Raw genomic sequence first — 13,310 nt, forward strand, 5'->3', positions numbered from 1 at the left:
ATTCACTCTTCAGACTGCTTGTTTCATAGCTTATCCCAGAGGATTAAAGAAAAACTGGGTCTCAAACTTTTATTCTGTGTCTGTAATATTTCCTCTCTCATTAAGTGACTTACTCCATCATTGTAACTCCACGGTTGGAAGATATAAGGGTTGGTATATATCCTACGTGTTTAAATCTATTGCAGAATATACCAAAGCTAAACAATAACTCTGCTTTTGTTTTAGTTGATCTCCAGGACAACAGGTCTAACATCAAACATTGTACTGATTTAGATGCTCAAAAACGGGGGGAAAAAAAAAGAAAGCCTACACAGAACAGATTTTTTTTTTTTTTTTAAAAGGGACAAGAGTCAGATTAAACAAGGATAATTCTTGGAGAATTTTATTCGTGCACGTGGCTTATCAAACATGAAATGAGACAAGTACCAGGGGGGTCACTGTAAGATCTTTTATAGAAAATTGCTTTCGGTGAGAACCGTCCTAATACATGGTAATAGAATCCTTCAAGTAAAACTTGCAAAACGAAACTAATAAATCTTCATCCATAATGACAATGAGGGGGAAAATATTTTACTTGTTGACTGTGTTTTGTTTTTAAAATGGTCTTCACAAGCGCTCAATTTTTTTAGAGGGGAGGTTACTATATAGAATATCTTTTACGAGGCTTTTATAACATTTTATGCTGAAAAGCGTAAGAATACATATTTCTTTAGTAGCAATAATTTTGGAACTTGCCCTTGGGCAAGGAAGACTATTTCTTACTATATCCTAAGGAGAAAAGAGCCAAATTCTTAAAGCAATATTTAAGAAAAAGGAATTTATAACAAATTCTCATACCACATATAACAACTTTGTAGCGTTATGTTGGGACATGGAAAGTGACAGTTACAAAATGTGTTGGGATTTATGTGACTAATTTTAAAATTGAGTATTCCAACTTTGTTTTGCTCTGATGCACGTTCTTTATGAAAAAGAAAAGTATGTCCCTGTGGAGTGAAAGCTGTTTTCCAGTAGGAGTGCATGACGTATTGCCACGAGCACACGTGGCCCTTCTGTGGTCCAGGTTTGAGCGTGTAGCAAAACCCTCCTGCTGATGTGCATTAAGGAAAAACCAAGTCTAACATTTGGAATGAACAAATATTTGGGGGGGGGGAGGGGACAGAAGCAGTGTAAAATAGTTGATTTATGATAAACTCAGAACGTCCTCTTCATGTCTCGTTTTGCTTTTCTCTCTAAACAGAATTACTCAACCCGTGGCTGCTGCTGAAATGGGCACATATTCAGGCTTTAGTTTTCCCAAAAGGCATTTAATATTTTTGGCTGAAAACATTAAACATCTGACCACAGGGAAGAAGCAAGTTTGTAGGATGTCACAGGTACAATACTTAGCACTGAAGAGATTGATTTTAGGAGGTAGCCAAAAGTGGTCTTAAAGTAGCCTGAGATGCTAGGTATTTGGCCTCAAAGAAAGCAACCAATTTGTGGAAAAAGACGAAACTCTCCATGCATTCCTACAAAATGCTACTTTAACGTCCACTTTTGGAGTCACTTTGTTTTGGTAGCTTTTTCTTTTTTTTTTTTTTTTTAAGAAAAACAAAATGTTACGTGCTTTTGGCAATGGATACAATAAACTGTAATGGTCTGTAAATAAATAAATATTGGCTTATGCAATTTATGTAAATAAGTGTTCTGGGAGAGTAGATGGCTCAGGGTTTGGGCGTGGGCATCGTCCTGCGGGGCTTCAGAGCAAGTGGGTTTGCATCCGGGTCTTGTCGTAAGAGACCCAAAGCCCATCGGACGGCTGCTCCGAGCCAGTGTGGAGTGGGTGGTTCCAGTTTTCGGAAACAGATGCTCAGATGGCCAAACCACGACCTTACTGGTGGCAACACTTGCACCTTGGTCAGAGACTTAACGGGCACGGGCTGAACCACCCTCCCATCTGTCACGTGAATGTCCCCAGGCAGTGTGAAGGGCATGCCAGGTCAGTGTTGGGGAACCTGTCCCTGCCAGGTCCTGTTTTGTAGAGAAACGAATGGCTTTAGTTTCCGGTGTTTTCCTTCTATTTCATCTCATCAACACTACAACATTGTGTCATTCACTTGATCATCTGTAATTGTATGTAAATACATACAGGATTATGTAATTTGTGTAAATACATAATTACAGACTTTTGAAAACTGGTATTTTTTACTCGATGTCCATTTTGGAGCTGCTTCAGATTATGTGCCTACATGAACCGATGGAATTTTAAAAACATGCTCTCCTTGTTCTTCCAGCTGTTGCGTGTGTATTGAGGGGATGGGGGGGTGGGGGGTGGAGGGGGACGAACAAACACATCCAGATGTCTTTTCTTTTCTGTAGGCTGAGATGAAGAGGCGAGTGATCTGGGAGAAAGATTTATGAACTTGCAGCGGGCGAACCGCAGCGCGTGCACACATTTTCGTGGATGGCTGAACGGACAAAGGCATATTGTTCGAGGTCAAATTCTGTTTGCTGCATCATTTGACCTTGAAACGTGCTGAACTTAGATCCACCGTTTGTGGTCACTCGCACGAAAGGGCAGTGAAATCGCGGGGGTGGGAGAACGCGCCAGATGGATTGCAAAGACGCGTTAACCACCGAGCCCCCCTCGGGTGTGTGCGCGCACGCGCGTGTTATGTACTCCACGTGACGCCCCGTGTGTCCACAGACGTGTCCCATTTGAAAACTGCTATTACACTGTTAAAAGTGGAACGGGGAGGGATGGTGGGAATCAACCCCCCTACCTCCTTCCGTGTGTAGCCCCGAATTCCGGGACTCAGGTTCGCGGCATGGCCCCGGCCACGGCAGGTGTGGTTACCAAGGCGTGAACGGTGGCCGAGGGTGTGAGTTCTACCTTTTCCTTGCAGGGTGCTTTGGTGGCTGCTTTCTCTTAGGTCTTTAGGAGAATCCCCCCCCCCCCCCCCGCCCCCGCTCCAGTTTCATTAAGATAAAATGGATACGCATCCCTGTAGACGTACGAGGGGTCCAGCGTGGTGGGTTTTTGTTTCCACATCTATCGTGAAATGATCACCACCATCAGGGTTCGTTGCCATCCATCCTCTAGAAGACTTTCCAGTGTAACATTGTCTTCACCGGAGAGGAACGTGTGGACGTTGAGAAGTAGCCTCTTGTATCATTTTCTTTGGAAAGGAAGCGCAAGCGAGTATTCTCAATGTGTGTTCTCCCTTTTGCTTCCAGCCAGCATAGGCATCCGGTGGGGAGACAGTTGGCTGTCGGGTCAGATGATTGTCGTGACGGCCACCAGGGATGCACGTGAAACACCAAAGGGAGCTCTCTGCTGGTCTGGTTAATGGTAAAAGAAAATTCTTAGAGCTGCCACGATTCACCAGTTACATTCCATCTTATTGCTTAGAAAACATTTTTAAAACAATGTATTCAAACTGTTTAACATTTATTCATTTTCTGAGAGACAGAGAGAGACATAGTGTGAGCGGGGGAGGGACAGAGAGAGAGAGAGGGAGACAGAGAATCCGAAGCGGGCTCCAGGCTCCGAGCTGTCAGCGCAGAGCCCGACGCGGGGCTCGAACCCACGAACCGTGAGATCATGACCCGAGCCGAAGTCGGACGCTTCACCGACTGAGCCACCCAGGCGCCCCAAAACTTAACTTTAATTAAAAGAAAATCATAGGCGTACCAAATATCTCAATAGCCCTGGGCAAGTTGTGCCTGTAACTGGCTGCTTTTTTGGTTTTTGGCTTTTGGTTTTTTTCCTGTTTCCTTCTGAAGATCTTCTACTGACAGATGTGGTTTGGGTTATGATCCCCACTGCCGTTAGTATACCAAGGAACATTCGATACCGGGAAAGAAAGAGTTAAAAGCAAAAGTGTACTCAGGACGTTCAGACTTGAACAACTGGTCCTGCTCTCCTCGCACAAACGTTACGGACGGTGTGCGTGGCCCTTGGAGAAACTTAACTTTTAAAAGCAGTCGTGCAGGCTGTTTCCCAGCCATTTTGTGGGATGTCGCAAGACATCGTGTGAGCTCCTCCTGGCTGTTGCCTCTGGCCTCCTAGCGTCTGTGTGATAACAGGGTGTGTGACAGCTCTGGGAGATTTCTGTTTCCGACTGATGGAAAGAGGGCTTTTCCTAGTGTGCTGGGATCAGGATTGGAAGCGCTCTTGCGGAAGGAAGACCTACTCTGAGCATCTCCTGACGGTCGACCAGAGTCTGTTTTTCGTTCCGTCCCTCCCCCTCCCTCCTTCGTTTTAGTGGGTGCAGCTGGCCTCGCGACACATGGACGCGGCTCGTGATGGCACACACACAGCTGAAACAAACAGGCATGCTGCCTGTTGGGGGAGCACGTGGTGGGCAGGGTCCCGGGGCTGTGGGACAGAGCATGCCCAGTGTGGACTTAGGAGGGCCCCGGCTCGTGAGGCCCGAGGTGACATGCCAGAGACGAGAGGAAGTAGAGAAAAGAGAGCTGTAGTTGTTGGCGTTCTAAATGTGTCAAGAAAGGGCCTTGTGCTCGGAGCATTTGGGGTCGTCGTGTCTTTTGCTCATGGTTCCTGGACGCCTGTGACTGAGCCCGAGGATGAAAGAAGTCCTGGCTGACGGGCCAGCCTTGGCCGTGGATGCATCATTGGTTCATGGAGATGACCACAATCAGGTTTTGAGTTGGGGCCTGTTGGCCTGTGCTTACCCAGGCCACGCTCAGAATGCCCTTTTGCCGGTGACTCTTGGTTTCTATCCAGAGGAAGGCGACTCTGTTCAATTTTGTTAACATTAGTCGCTTCAGTGACTAATGGTTTCCCCACCTCACATTTGCCTCCCGTCTGGGGCAAAATCCGCAACGTGAAAGTCATTAAAATAGAGGATAATAAAAGAGGTAAAAGCATAACACAATTTTTAAAATATGCACTTCGTTCTTTCAATAAATACGTATTGGGCAACTGCTCTATTGCATGGAACAGTGTTGAGGATATGATAGAGAAAATACCAGACAACATTCAGATCTTAACTGCCAGGCTAGGCTCCACAGCACTGATTATACAGACATGCAATACTTGCTTAAAACACTGTAGGACTGGGATGTCCACATTTTAAGGCAATTAGGCCAACACTGGCAATTTTCCATGAACTTCATTTTCTTCAACTGGATAGTCAATTTATACTACTATGTAAGAACCCAGAGGCAGCCTCATTCAAATCCCTATTGTTTCAAGGAGGATAGCCTTTTAAAAGAGTGTCCTCAGATTTGATGATACAGATTCTTTCAATAGATGACTCCTTTTTGACAGTAAATGGATTTCTTTTGAAGAAAAAAACAACAACAACAGAACCGGTGTTGTTTCATTTCTCCCCCTTCAGGAAAATCCAAAGGAAAAGGCAATGGAATTGTAACAGTTTATCAATTGTAGATTTGTGATGTCTTTTAAGGGTACCGGAACTCCATGACACTAAAAGGACAAAGGAAGCTTTGGAAAAATACCTTATTTCCCATAGAATTCACTTCGCTGAAATGTAAATGGGCCGATGACCACAGCTTTAATACCGGAGAGATGATATTATGCATCGTGGCTAGAGGGATACAACTTTCATTGTTTGTCTTCAACGGAATTACGAATCTGTGGCCAATCAACTTCTGGTTTCCTTGTGGCTTGTTTTGATTTCCTCTTCTGTTCTAGGGATGCCTGGACTTCCCACTGTCTTGGGTCTCCTTGTCCCTATCCCACACTGAAAGAGGACACCTGTTTAGGTGCATGCTACAGAACAAGTAGGACGGACAGAATGTGATGGATGGTCTCTGGAATTTTTCCAGAAGAGGTTTATGATCTTAAATTTGGCTGAGGAAATGAGGGCTAATTGGATTAGAGCAGTACTCAAAGCAAGCCGGATTGGCAAGGAAAGAGAGTCTCCACCCTTCGGGAGATGCATGTGACTGTCTCTGGTTGGATAAAACCCCAGGGCAGGCTGTTTCCATGATGCTGCCGTTCGCCCCATGTCTAAAGTGAGATAGATTCAAGTTATAAATGACTCTTTGGTAAGTGGGTGAAAAATTAGAAATAGGACTGTTTCTTTTGATGATCTGCTTCAGAGGAGCAAGTTTAAATTTTGTGGTGACTCTCATATACCTATATATATGCTTCCTGTTTCTTCCTGCTGGCGTATTTCCACGCAAGAAGGTTGAGTGCTACTATGGTCATCTCAGAACTTTCATTTGGTTCTAGATGCAAAATTCTTATTCCTGTCAATATATAGATATTATGTGGAAGAGTTGTATTATTTTAACAGTGCTTCCTGTTGAAGCAGGGGAATTAACCTGCCTGAAAATACAGCTTAGTCACATTGAGCTCATATCCACGAGCCATGGCCCTATTCTGTGTTCCATGGGGTCCTAAATATGTTCTCAAATGCATCAGTACCTTGAAATGGCTGAACTGCATCTCAAATTAGTTGCTCTATGTTCTCATTAGCTGGTTACTATAGACACTTGGGTCCTATGTTTTTTTCAAGTAGCAGAGGCTCAGAATATAGGAATACTAAAAATAAAATAGAAATAATAAAATTATTACCATAGTTTGGATAAATACAACTTACTGTTTTTGTAGTCATGGGTCACATTTGGTGCTTTTATTTTTTAGCAAACTTTTAAAAAATTGCTCAACTATTGAGTTTTATCCTTAGATAAACCCCCGATTTTTCAGTATGTCCATATAATACCCAACGGATGATTTTAGAACCTGACCAAAATTTAAGCAAAGGGAACTTTTCATTGAAACTCATCAATTTATTCAGCAAGCAATTATTGATATATATTGTATTCCAGGAATTATGAAAATATAAACAAAATTGTTAAAATTTGTTTTCACCTGCAATGTGACTATATATTGACTCACTTGGCTTATACCTACCCCTTGTGAAAGTGTGATAAACCAACTGTCCTAAGTTTTCCTTCTTATACAAACCATGACTTCTTCTTGGAGAAGTGGTTTGAAGTATAGTACCATCTTTAAATAATGGACTCAGGCCATTTGGAGATATTCTTTTGGTTTTCATTCAACGGGGTGCTTAAAATTGTTCCCAAAGGAATTCATTCTTGGTTTGACTTTGAATTAGAAAATGCCTCTGAAAAATAAAACCTGCGTAAAGTCAATACGATGTAATTTAGCATACCTTTTTGGCATGCTTTATAATGATTAGTCTATATTTTTAATTTAGAACAGCAGTTAAGTTTCAAAATTCCTGGGTGACTGTTTTTATCTCAGAAACATGTGATGGCTTGTCATGAGGCTATCTTATTTGGGAACCACACCCAGTGGTTCTGAGCACACTCAAGGAACTATATTAAGGAGCATGTGACAGATGTATGACCGATTTATAAATACATTTGATTAGTTACTGCCCTCTAGAAAGGAGCTGATTAGTACACGAATATATGGAAATAACCTGAGAATAGAGAAAGACCGGTTTAAAGGATGCAAGGTAACAGTACTTGGAGCTTACCAGGAACAGTGCGTCTTCTTACCAACCAGACTAGAAAACCTCAAGATTCAGAGAGCGTTGGGCAGAGCACACAGAAGCGTCTTGCCTCAGTTGTGAAGAATAATTATCCTCAGACTAAATACTATTTCAGTTCCACTTAATGTATTTTGCAAGAAACACCAAAAAGGATCAAGCTATTTTAAGCCAACTTCATCCCAGAACAAGGCTCAATCAAATTTATGGGAATAAAAGGTATCTGGCACCCAGCAAGATAAAATATATCATGTTTGTCATCCAATTAAAATCACCAGACCTGAAAAAGAAGCAGGAAAATGCAGCCCTTAATGAGAAGGAAAAAAAAAAAAAAAGCATTCAATTCAACCTGATGTAGAACTGATAAATATTTTAGAGTGAATGGAAAAATAAATTGAAATAGTTATTATAACTATGTTCTTTATTAAGAAACTTTGAGACAAGGAAGGTGCAAGAAAAGATTAAAACTCGACTTCTCGAGAAAAAAAGTACATGTGTGAGATGAAAAATACATTGGATGGGATTAATGGCAGATTAGACATTGCAAAACAGGGGATGTGTGCCCTCAAAACTACAGCAACAGAAACTATCTAAAATGGAAGACAGAAAAAAAAGACATTAAAAAACTTGAATAGAGCATCAACTAGCTATGGGACAACTTTAAGCAGCTTGATATACAAATAATTGGAGTCCTTAAAAGAGAGGAGGGAGAGGAGGAAACAAAAAATATTTGAATAAATTATGGCCAGAAGGTTTCTAAATTTGATAAAAACTATAAACACAAGAATCCAAGATGCTTGGTGAATCTGAAGCATAAGAAATGTGAAAACAAACAAACAAAAAAACAGTGTACCAAAGGCACGCAACAACCAAACTGCTAACGACTAGTGTTAAGAGAAAATCTTAAAAGCAACCAGTTAAGAAAACCACGCATCACATACAGAGGAACAAAGTTAAAGATGACCGCAGATGTCTTTTCAGAAACAATGTAAGCAGTAGGACAGTGGGTAACATCTTTAAAGTACTGAAAGAACAAATTTGTCAAACTCAAATTATATACCCAGCAACAGTATAGTTCAAAAACAGAGGTGAAGTGAAGACTTTTTCCGTCATACAGAAGCTAAAAGAAGGTAGCATCAGCTGACTCATATGATAGGAACCCTTAAATTGTAAATATTAATTGTTAATGTTAAAATCCTTCAGGCGGAAGGAAAAAGATACCACATGGCAATATGGATCTATATAAAGGAATGAAGAGTGCCAGAAATAATAACTACATGGGCAAATATATATATATTTTTTTCTTATTTAAATCTCTTTAAAAGATAGTTGACTGTTTAAACAGAAATAATAACAATGTACCGTGGGGTTTATCACATATGGAAAAGTAAAATGCGTGACAGCAATAGCACAGACCGGGAAGGGGAGAGATTGAAGTATATTATTGTAAGGTTCTTTGTTTGGATGTTTGTTTGTTTATTTTTGAGAGAGAGAGCAAGCGTGTGTGCATGCGTGTGCAAGCAAGCAGGGGAGGGTCAGAGAGAGAGAGTGGGAGAGAGAGAGAACCCTAAGCAGGCTCTGCACTGTCAGCGCAGAGCCGGATGTGGGGCTTGAACCCACGAACCACAAGATCGTGACCTGAGCTGAAATCAAGAGTCAACTGCTTAACTGACTGAGCTACCCAGGTGCCCCTGTAAAGTTCTTGTACTATATATACATGGAATGGTATATAATATCACAATAAGTTAAAGAGGTGTGGCATAAAACTCTAAATTAATTCCTAAAATAATAAAAAAGAAGAGCTATAACAAGATGATAAGTTTAAACCTATCCACTCTAATAATCACATTAAAAGCAAATGGTGGAAACATCTGCAAACAGAGATATACTGGATTTAAAAAAGTGAGGTTCAGCTACATACTGCCTATAAGAAACACACTTCAAAGGCACAGATGGATTAAAAGTAAAAGGATAGAAAAATATATACCATGCTAATAGTCTACAAAAGAGAGCAGGAGGGGCTCTGTTCACATCAAACAAGCTTGATTTCACAGCAAAGAATGATATTAAGGATAAAAAAGTTCATCTTACATTAATAAAGGAATCAGTTCACCAAGAGAACATAAAAATCCGAAATGTTTGTGTACCTAATAAACAAAACTTCAACACACATGAAATGAAATGTGAAAGACGGCAAGGAGAAATGGCCACATTCGCAATTATAATTTGAGATTTCAATAACCTTCGTCAATAACTGATAGAACAAGTAGACAGAAAATCATTAAGACTATAGAATATTTTGACAACACTAACAGCCAGTTTGACCTAATTGACATTTATAGAACAATCTCCCCATCCCCCACAACAGAGTATATATTCTGTTTAAGTGCACAAGGAATATTTATGAAACTAATCTCACTAAAGGGGCGCCTGGGTGGCTCAATTGGCTGAGCGTCTGACTTGCAGCTCAGGTCATGATCTCCCGGTTTGTGGGTTTGAGCCCCGGGTCGGGCTGTGTGCCGACAGCTCAGAGCCTGGAGCCTGCTTCGAATTCTGTGTCTCCCTCTTTCTCTGCCCCCCTCCTGCTTGCACTCTCACCCTGTTCTCTCAAAAATAACAATAAACATTAAAAAAAATGAAAAAAAAAACCTAATCTCACTAAATTTAAAAGGATTTAAGTCATACAAATGTTCTTTGATCATAATAGAACTCAACTAGCTGAAACGTCTCTGGATGATCCCCAAATACGGAAAACTAAATAACACACTTTTAAATAATCCCGTTTTGAAGAAGAAATTAGAACTGAAATTATGAAGTGATTTAAAGTGAATACAAATGAAAATACAACGTATCAAAAACTGGAACATTGCTAAGTTAATACTTAGGGGGAAATTCATAGTGCCACCTTCCTACGGTAGAAAAGAAGAAAGTTCTTAAATCAATGATCTCAACCTCCATCTTAAGAAACTAGAAAAATAAGAGTCAATAAACCTAACGTAAGCAGTAGAAAGGAAAAATAGAGATTGGGGCAGAAATTGATGAAATAGAAAACATGAAAACAGTAGAAAAAATCCATGAAATCCATGGCTGCTTTTTTTTTTTTTGACAAGATTATTAAAATCAAATTTTTAGCCAAAGTGATCAGGAAAAGAAGACACAAATTTATAGATATCAAAAGGGTGAGGTGACATTGCCACAGATTCTACAGAAGTTAAAACAAAATAAGAGAATATTAGGAACAATTGATACTAATGTTTGATGGTGAGTAAATTAAACAAGTTAGATTAAATGGACATATTTCTGGAAGAACATAAACTACCAAATAACAAAGCTGACTCAAGAAGCAATAGATAACATGAGTGGCCCTAATTTTATATTGATAATAGCCCTAATAATTAATATTAGCCCTACTAATAATTTAATATTAATATTATACAAATATAGCATATATATTAATATTAATTATTAAATTCATAATTAATTTTGTAGTTAAAAACCTTCCCACAAACAAAACTCTGGGCTTAGAGGCATCACTGGTAAATTCTACCAAACACTTAAGGAAAAAGAAATACAATTTCAAGGTAAACTCAGAAAATTAAAGTAAAGGAATTATTTTAAAATTTATTTTATGAATTGGGGCGCCTGGGTGGCTCAGTCAGTTGAGCATCCAACTTCGGCTCAGGTCATGATCTTGTACTTCGTGAGTTCGAGCCCCATGTCGGGCTCTGTGCTGACAGCTCAGGGCCTGGAGCCTGCTTTGAATTCTGTGTCTCCCTCTCTCTCTGCCCCTCCCCGACTCATGCTCGCTCTCTCTCTCTCTCTCTGTCGGAATAAACATTAAAAAAATTATTTTATGAATTAATCCACAGGAAGACATTACAAGAGGAGAAAATGAAAGACCATATCCCTCATCTTTTAAGACCTCAATTTCAGCAAATTGAATCCAACAATATATAAAAAGGATCATATATCGTGTCCAAGTGGGATTTATCCCAAGAATGCAAGGTTGATTTACCAATAAAAAAATCAATCAATTTTGAGCATCTGGGTGGGTCAGCCCTTAAGCTTCTGACTTTGGCTCAGGTCATGATCTTATGGCTTGTGAATTTGAGTCCCATGTTGGGTGAGCTTGAGCCCTGGTTGGGGTGAGCACGAGCCCTGCTTTGGGTAAAACACAAGCCTGTTTCAGATGAGCCCCGCTTCTCTGTCTCCCTCTCTCTCTCTCTCTGCCCCTCCTAGGATTCTCTCTCTCTGCCCTTTGCTCACTTGTGCCTTCTCTTTCTTTCTCTCTCTCTCAAAAAGAAAAAAAATCAATGTAATTCATCTTCTTACCAGGCTAAAAAAGAAAACATTATCATCTTGATAAAACCCAGAAAAAGCATTTGACAAAATTAAAATAATTCCTGATAAAATCCTCAGCAAATTAGGAATAGAAAGAAACTTCCTCAATCTGATAAAAGGTCTACAGAGAAACCACTTGAACATCATACTTATGAAAGACTGAGTGCTTTACTTCAAAATTCAGGAAAAAGAAGGATTTCCAGTCTTACCACTTCTATCCAACATTGTGCTAGAGACTCTAGCCAGAGCAATAAGGCAAGAGAAAGAAATAAAAGTATCCAGATTGGAAAGTAAGAAGAAAAATTATCTTTGTTTGGCACATGACGTGATCATCTATGTAGAAAATTTGATGATACCCACAAAAAGCTACTGGACTTAAAACATTAGTTGAGCAAGGCTGTAGGATGAAATATCAATATACAAAAAATCAATTGTATTTCTACAAATCCTTAATGAATAATCAGATATTAAAATGGAAACAACATTTAACAGGATAAAAATACTTAAGGGTAAATATGACAAAAGATATTCAATATCAATTCACTGCAAACTATAAACCAGGGCTGAGATAGATGAAAGGTCTACATACATGGAAAGATATACCATATTTACGTATTGTTAAGATGTACATTTTTTGGATATTGATACCTTTTTAAAAAAAATTTTTTTTACATGTTATTTATTTTTGAGAGACAGAGCACAAGTTGGGGAGGGGCAGAGAGAGAAGGAGACACAGAATCTGAACCAGGCTCCAGGCTCTGAGCTGACAGCACAGAGCCCAATGCGGGGCTCGAACTCACAAACCGTGAGATCATGACCTGAACTAAAGTCGAGCGCTCAACCGACCGAGCCACTCAGGCGCCCCTGGATATTGACATCTTGATTTAAGCCCATCCCAATCAAAATCTCTCTCTTTTTTAATTTAGAAATTAAGAAATTGATTCTAAAATTCATATATACCTCTGGTCTGCACATATGCATAGCCTTCCCCATTACCAGCACCCCTCATGAGAGTTTGTTACAGTTTGTTACGTTTGTTACAGTTGATGAACCTACACTGATACTTCATAATCAAAGTCCATAATTTACGTTACAGTTCACTCTTAGTGTTGTGCATTTAATGGGTTTGGACAAATGTATAAGGACACGTATTTATTGTCATGGTACCATATGGAGTATTTTCACTACCCCCTAAACCGTTTGCACTTTGTTTATTTATATTTCCACCCCTCAAGCCCCTGGAAACCGTTGATCTTTTTAGTGTCTCCATGGCTTTGCTTTTCCTGAATGTCATACAGCTGGAATCATACAGCATGTGGTGCTTTCAGATTGGCTGCTTTCACTTAATACTAGGCACTGAAGTTCCCTCCATGTCTTTCCATGGATTGATGGCTCATTTCTTTTTAGCACCAAATAATATTTCCTGGCCTGAATGTACCACAGTTTATCCCTTCACCTACAGCAGGACATCTT

The 13,310-nt window shown here is 40.0% G+C and overlaps 1 long non-coding RNA gene across 3 annotated transcripts in view; it reads right to left on the reverse strand.

The window, feature by feature from the left end:
• Positions 1 to 761: 761 nt before the first annotated feature.
• LOC122237253 overlaps positions 762 to 13,310 on the reverse strand; it is a 36,763-nt gene continuing 24,214 nt past the window's right edge. Inside the window, exons 1-3 of one of the 3 annotated variants that reach the window (XR_006215610.1) lie at positions 6,404 to 7,775; positions 2,982 to 3,324; positions 762 to 1,090 (exon numbers count right to left, since the gene is read on the reverse strand). This is a non-coding gene — a long non-coding RNA (uncharacterized LOC122237253). Of the gene's footprint in view, positions 1,091 to 2,981; positions 3,325 to 6,403; positions 7,776 to 13,310 lie in introns of those variants that run through there. The other 2 variants (XR_006215617.1, XR_006215573.1) reach the window with 2 other exon arrangements.

Source organism: Panthera tigris, chromosome A1 (assembly GCF_018350195.1).
Source record: "Panthera tigris isolate Pti1 chromosome A1, P.tigris_Pti1_mat1.1, whole genome shotgun sequence".
In the NCBI taxonomy this organism is placed as follows: Eukaryota; Metazoa; Chordata; class Mammalia; order Carnivora; family Felidae; genus Panthera; species Panthera tigris.